This window comes from Engraulis encrasicolus, chromosome 4 (genome assembly GCF_034702125.1).
Source record: "Engraulis encrasicolus isolate BLACKSEA-1 chromosome 4, IST_EnEncr_1.0, whole genome shotgun sequence".
NCBI lineage: Eukaryota > Metazoa > Chordata > Actinopteri > Clupeiformes > Engraulidae > Engraulis > Engraulis encrasicolus.
The window spans coordinates 50,152,674-50,160,173 of record NC_085860.1 but is presented as its reverse complement, the minus strand read 5'-3'; the positions used below and the strand labels follow the sequence as shown (position 1 = coordinate 50,160,173).

The window sequence follows — 7,500 nt, the reverse complement described above, 5'->3', positions numbered from 1 at the left end:
TGGCTAGCTAACGCTAGTTACGATTATTTAGCATTCTTTCATTAATACCTAAGTTTCCCCAGGAGTGGGAAGAGCACCATGAGCCCCATGGTTATCTGTTCTGTGTGTCATGGTACATTTGTGTGCTTATTTTCGATTATTTGTGTACGTGTGTGCCCTTTGAAATGAAAATGTGACCCTGGCAACTTAGCTAATTCTTTTGTTATGCTAGCGGAGTTTTGGCAAGGCTAGCCAGGTTACACTGACTTTAATAAGAAGTCAGGCTAGGTTTTGGTAGCATCATGAGCCCCATGGTTATCTGTGCTGTGTGCCATGGTACATTTGTGTGATTATTTACGATTATTTGTGTATGTGTGCCCTTTGAAATGGAAATGTGACCCTGGCAATTTAGCTAATTCTTTTGCTATGCTAGCGGAGTTTTGGCAAAGCTAGCCAGGTCGTGTGACTGACTTCAATAAGTCAGGCTAGGTTTTGGTAGCTTTTGTTTTGTCCATAACCTAGCCCAATTTTATTTTCATCTCTTAAATCGACCACCATGTCTGTATTTGTAATAATGTTTGGCATTTTATTGGAAATAAAGTGGCGGGGACAAGCTAGGTTAATCTCAAAAGTGGTAGGCCTATGGACATGTCCCCCAACACCCAGACTGAAAATTACACCCATGTCTGTAACCCTTCCTCAACAAAAGATAATTTTCGCTATCCAACCTCAGTGTACATGTCTTGCTTTGTCCTGTATTTTGTCTAATGTCTGTGAGAATGACTGCAGCCATGGCAAAGATAATTTTCTGTTTCATGTGTAACAGTCAAGCATATTTGTTTTTATCTCATCTTATTCCCATCCTCCTTAGGTGTGTGGAGTATACTTCCCTGACGGCAGACCAACGCAGGAACACCCATATCCCATATTTAATATGGGATATGAATATAGTGTAAGTTTACATGTATATAACAAATAACTTAGTGCTTTTTTTCGTAATTACCTTAACCTATGTTGTTAAAGTACTTTTGGAGCGATTTGCCTCCAGACGTTAGAGACTCTCCCATCTGCCACTACTTTTTAATCTAGGCTTAAAAAGAAAACACACACACATTTTCTTAACTTAGTTCTTGACTCTTAGTTGTTATGCTTTCTCTCCTTTAGGCACTGCTTTTATGTACCTAAATTGCCTTTCAACACTTGTGTCTTATTATTCCATGCAAGAGTCTACATCTGCTAATTGTAATATAAGGCAATGTGAAGTGAGATTTAAAGTGTTCTGTAGGACAGTGGCGTTGTAATTAACTGTTTTAAAAGCTGTTGGTGTTTTTTGTTCCTTCTTATATTTATTCTCAGAAAGCACTATCATGTGGAAGACCACCCCCGAAGAGGAGATGTCTCCAGCCCCCAAACAGAGAGACTTGGATTAATGTTGAGAGGATTATTGTTCAATACGGTGCAGAAACACTTGGTTCAGTTATATGTATATATATCAATCATCTTTCAAGAAATCCTTCATCCCCTCAGCTGTGACCATACTGAACAAGATATGAACTGTCCAGCTGCAGCATGAATGTATTGTGTGGTCGTCTTTTTTTTTTTTTTTTTTGGTCAAGCCTTGTCTAATGTCTGTGAGAATCACTGAAGTCACGCCAAAGACAATTTTCTGTTTCATGGTTGTAACAGACAATAAAGTTTTATCTAATCTCATCATATCAATGAGAATCAGTGCACCTGACAAAGGTATGACATACTGTATACTGTAGGCTTAAGTGCTAAAGGAAAATGAATTAACCTTAGCGGTTTTGAATTGTTTATTTACACAGTTATTAAAATGCATACAGATAGTGAATGTAATATAGTTCAATACTGTGTGCTTACTCGATGGTGTTTTTTATATGTGCTGAACTGAAAAACAACCTAGCTACTTGTGCTCAATACACTAAATGACTCTTGCTGGTGTGTTTTTTTACCAGGCAACTTGTTATTAATTACTAATGTTCTTAATGTCATTTCAATGCAGCTCTTTGTGAGAAATCTGGGCAGCCATGGCCTAGTGGTTAGAGAGTTGGTCTTTCAATCTAGGGGTTGCCGGTTCGAATCCCCCACGACCTCTCCCTACACCTCCATCCATGGCTGAAGTGCCCTTGAGCAAGGCACCTAACCCCACATTGCTCCAGGGACTGTAACCAATAGCCTGATAAATAAAAGTTGTAAGTTGCTTTGAACAAATGAAAGCGTCAGCTAAGTGCAATGTAATGTAATGTAAAATCTTGCTGTAGTGTGTTGTGGAATAGACACAGGAGCTGACCTGTGGTGTCCAGTCTTAACAGAGAGCTGGTGCCACTGTCACACATTCAATTTAATTAATCATTATCCCCCATATATTGATTGGGAAATGTTATACTGGCTTTTTTCATTAAGCTTACCTCCTGACTATACCAGACATCATTTTATCATTACCTCTGCCACATAATATGCGATTGTCTGAGTTTTGCAGTCTGTTTGTTCATCGCTGGGTGCACAGCTTGCCACTAAGGGGCGCCAAATCCTTACTTATTGCTGGAGACGCTACCACAAGGAGAGGACGGGAGGTGATGTCTTCTAAAAGGGCTGTGGTTAAGTAGCCTAAGCAATCAGCTGGTGCAACCCACTGTCTTAACACTGCCTCAAAATATCAGTTCTTGCAAGGCACAATTTACATGGTGAAATTAATGACATGTTGAGGCCAACAAGGCTTTATTTTATCAGTTAGAGGGACACTGCAGGAAATGGTCAAAAAGGGTGTGTCACATTAAAAAACTGTTTATTTAACTTGTGAGTGTGCGGCACCTCTCTCCTTCTACAATTGCTTTTTCTGGTTGCCAGCACCTCTGTTTCTGGTGTGCGTTTTGCACCTCCACTCATCAAAAAGGGTACTGCAACTATACTGCTCATTGTAACTGGGTTGCCTATTGCCAAATTTGATGAAAGTATATTTCATGAAAGTTTACTAAATAATAAACTCAGATTTTCTGTTATGGCCCAAGTACAGTCATTTTTGCAGCTAAAAATGGCTATTTCTGGAAATTCAAAATGGCAGACCATGATGGAGGAGATCCCCCTTTGTATGTATGAAAAGTGCAATTTTTCCAGTCATAATGAATACTTAGAATTTGATGGTGGTGGTAAATATTCATGAAAAATGTAACATTAGTGAATGAGTAGCATGAATTCTGGAAATAAACAACTATAAATCTTGCAGTGTCCCTTTAATGACAGGTTTAAAAAAACACACACACACACACACACACACCTTGCTTTCTGATTAGGCCTAGCCTAGAGAGAGAGTTTCCCCCAGCACCTTAGGCCACCTTGACCTGAAAAGATAAAGATTCCCTGTTGTTAACGTAGGCCTATGTTCTAAAGATAGATATAGATATATATGCATGCCTGTTTTAAATTAACAACCGGTCAAATGCTGGTGAAAATTCAGGTTCTTAATTCATTCGCCAGTTATATTTTCTTTGTTTTGTTTTTACTTTGTTACAGTTTTTGCCTAGGCTACTGCTTAAACACAATAGGCCGATGCTTAAACCAAAGTAGCATATTGTTCAGTTGTTGGTACTATAACTTAAACACATGCTGCTTTACCTTAATCAAAAGTCAAGCATTACACTTTCAGCTGGTATCTTTGCAAAGCACTTGCTCCTTTACGCAACACACACACTCCGGCTGTCTGCACACCATTTTATACACAAGACACTTTGTTCAAAAGTAAATTCTCAGAGTGTCATTGTGAAAACACGTCTGTTAAAAAAACAAAACACACTGGATGTATGACGAGATTTAGACACAGACAATAAAACACATGCACCGTTTTCAACCATTTGATGATCTGGTTATTAGGCCCATGTCCCCCGGCACTGTTGAGTTTCAGCAACTTCTGAATGTGTGCTCTGGGGTTGAGTTTGATGTAGGCCTACAGTACAATGCAAAAAAATACAGTACAATGCAAAAAAAGTGTTGTGTTCAGGAAGTCTTTCCAACGTTTTACCTGTCAGGGCAATCACTGTGTGTTAAGCAGTACAAAATATCTTGGGCATATTATCGCTGACAAGTTGGAAGATGATGCTGACATGTAGGCCTACAGACAGGGACAAGTGTAGTGTATGCCAAACATGTTTGTAAGATTTCAAGAAGGTTACACAGGCCTGCACAAATAGTCAAAATGTCATCAACATGTTTTAAACAACCTGGAATTACATTACTCAAAATTTTGAAGCATTTTAACCTTCTTATTGCACGTTCAACATGAATTCGGACATTGGCGAGACGGCGGGTTCTTGTGACTTCATGTTCTGATAGTTGTGTACATCCACGTGTAAGTGCTGGAATAGCCAATGTCACTCCTGGAGGAAGAACATCTCCAATTGTGAATCCCCGGTCTGTCAAAATCTGATCACCAAAAATCAAATGTGACAGAAATCCACAGTTTTTTGTGATAAAAATGTCACTAGCTCTGGCACCAAACAGTTTTGACACAATACATCACAAAACCATTGGGGGGCTATGCAATAGAGGACTTTGCAGGTGTTGTGATGCTTATAGTTGCTGTATGTTTTTGCTCTTTTCCCCAAGTTCTTCGGTCTTTGGACAAATATTTCAGTGCAATCTATGATGCATGTTGCATTGGGATAGTGTTCAAGAAAACTTGAGGGTCTTACTCTATTCAGAGTGTCTCGAGGGAGCCAAAAAAAAGATTTTCCCTTGGGAAAGTGTTGCTCTCCACATTGCGAACATATCACAGGCTGTAGTTCTGCTGATCCCAAATCTGTGAACATTAAGCCAAGCCGAAGCCTCATTAGGACCAGCAGTAGCTGTTCATGGACTGTTAATTTGAACGTCTTCGACTGTGGAAGAAAGCCAATGATGGTGTTCAAAAGTTGCCAAAAGCTGATGATGTCTAGTCCAATGTAAAATTTTGACACTTTATCATCCATGTCATGAGCTGACAGTGATGGTGTAGGATCTGTTTGTGTGCTTGCATCTTTTGTTGACTTCATCGAACAATAATCATGATCACTACGCTCTGGCCACTGAGTGCCAACATCACATTGGTGTGGAGACAGACTATCCTCCAAGCTATGCCCTACTTCGGTATCAGAATTTGTCACAGGAGGCTCATCACATGGTCTCTCTGTTGGGGGCTGGAGACATCTCCTCTTTGTGGGTGGTCTTCCACATGATGGTGCTTTCTGAGAATAAATATGAGAAGGAACAAAAAACACCAACAGCTTTTAAAACAGTTAATTACAACGCCACTGTCCTACAGAACACTTTAAATGTCACTTCACATTGCATTATATTACAATTAGCAGATGTAGACTCTTGCATGGAATAATAAGACACAAGTGTTGAAAGGCAATTTAGTTACATAAAAGCAGTGCCTTAAGGAGAGAAAGCATAACAACTAAGAGTCAAGAACGAAGTTTTTTTTTTTTTTAGCCTAGATTAAAAAGTAGTGGCAGATGGGAGAGAGTCTAACGTCTGGAGGCAAATCGCTCCAAAAGTACTTTAACAACATATGGTTAAGGTAATTAAGAAAAAAGCACTGAAGTTATTTGTTAAATACATGTAAACTTACACTATATTCATATCCCATATTATGGGATATGGGTGTTCCTGCGTTGGTCTGCCGTCAGGGAAGTGTACTCCACACACCTAAGGAGGGTGGGATAAGATGCGATAAAAAATATAATTGACTGTTACACATGAAACAGAAAATTATCTTTGCCATGGCTGCAGTCATTCTCACAGACACTACCACTTTTGAGATTAACCTATCTTGTCCCCGCCACTTTATTTCCAATAAAATGCCAAACATTATTACAAATACAGACATGGTGGTCGATTTAAGAGATGAAAATAAAATTGGGCTAGGTTATGGACAAAACAAAAGCTACCAAAAACCTAGCCTGACTTATTGAAGTCAGTCACACGACCTGGCTAGCTTTGCCAAAACTCCGCTAGCATAACAAAAGAATTAGCTAAATTGCCAGGGTCACATTTCCATTTCAAAGGGCACACATACACAAATAATCGTAAATAATCACACAAATGTACCATGGCACACAGCACAGATAACCATGGGGCTCATGATGCTACCAAAACCTAGCCTGACTTCTTATTAAAGTCAGTGTAACCTGGCTAGCCTTGCCAAAACTCCGCTAGCATAACAAAAGAATTAGCTAAGTTGCCAGGGTCACATTTTCATTTCAAAGGGCACACACGTACACAAATAATCGAAAATAAGCACACAAATGTACCATGACACACAGAACAGATAACCATGGGGCTCATGGTGCTCTTCCCACTCCTGGGGAAACTTAGGTATTAATGAAAGAATGCTAAATAATCGTAACTAGCGTTAGCTAGCCAAGCTAAATAATTGTTGCCACCAGTTTATGTTACATAGACACTGGCTTACAATAGGCCTACTTAACTACACTAACCACCTAGAAATAAAAATACATACCATTGAATACTTGTTTGGGGGCAAAGTCCTTTCGGTGTACGTTTTTAATCCATATCTTGCGAATGTCTTCATCCTCAGCACGGCCGGGGAAGCGGTTTACACCGTAGGGCACACAACAAGGACAATCCTCTTTAAACTGTGGACTATGAAGCGCACATACGCTCTTTTTCCACATTTTTAGCGTTCTGCTGTTATTGTGACATCCGATTACGGCACACGTTAGTCCAGATCCAGACATATTTGTACAAAGATGATGTGAAAGTCAGGAACTTCATACCAGAGATTCTATAAGTATCTCTCTACTCTCTCTGTTCATACGCTTCAATTACGAGTTTACGTCAGGGAGCACTTCAGTAATGGCTCTACTTCCGGTTATTTCCTCTGATCGGTGTATAAAGATCTATGGTGGCTTCGCACTAGTAGCCTTCTCTGCGTAATAGAAGCGCAATGTCTTCAACCTTACGCTCGAACGCCGGCTGATGTGATTGGCTGAGCACATTTGTGTGTCATATACCGTCAGGACAGTCTCAAAAATCCACACACAAATACAATGGAAGTCACAAATATGTATAGGGTTTGCGAATATATGTAGATCGGTTTGCAAATTAATAGAACTGCGCTGGCATTTGTGAATGGGGTTACATTCATTTGTGCATCATGAATTATATTTGTGAATGTTGTTACATTTGTTTGTGGATCATGAAATGTATGAATTATATTTGCGAATGTTATTACATTTGTTTGTGGATCACGAAATATATTGGTGAGTGGTGTGACATTCATTTCTTAATATTGATACTGTTCTCTCTCCATAAACCTGTAACACTTTCTGAGACAAGAATAACCTAATGGCTAATTACTATCAATGTTTTTATTTTTGCAAACTCTGTCAAGCCTGAAATCATATAATCATAATATGCTGTACACTACACTACACACACAGACATACATACACACACACTAATGCATGCAGACATACATACATGTTACACACACTCTAAACA

The 7,500-nt window shown here is 39.3% G+C and overlaps 1 protein-coding gene and 2 long non-coding RNA genes across 4 annotated transcripts in view; 1 reads left to right on the top strand and 2 right to left on the bottom strand.

Moving 5' to 3' along the window:
- LOC134447925 (uncharacterized) overlaps positions 1–1,390 on the top strand; it is a 1,996-nt gene extending 606 nt beyond the window's left edge. Inside the window, exons 2-3 of the long non-coding RNA XR_010034646.1 lie at positions 851–931; positions 1,336–1,390. This is a non-coding gene — a long non-coding RNA (uncharacterized LOC134447925). The remainder of the gene's footprint in view (positions 1–850; positions 932–1,335) is intronic.
- Positions 1–7,500, bottom strand: part of roraa (RAR-related orphan receptor A, paralog a) — a 542,001-nt gene that overhangs the window by 114,641 nt on the left and 419,860 nt on the right. The gene's annotated exons all lie outside the window — the stretch shown is intronic.
- LOC134447924 (uncharacterized) lies at positions 3,253–6,767 on the bottom strand. The gene is made up of 4 exons (XR_010034645.1): positions 6,497–6,767; positions 5,606–5,682; positions 3,613–5,216; positions 3,253–3,338 (listed from the first exon to the last, which is right to left on the bottom strand). It is a non-coding gene; the product is annotated as an uncharacterized LOC134447924 (long non-coding RNA).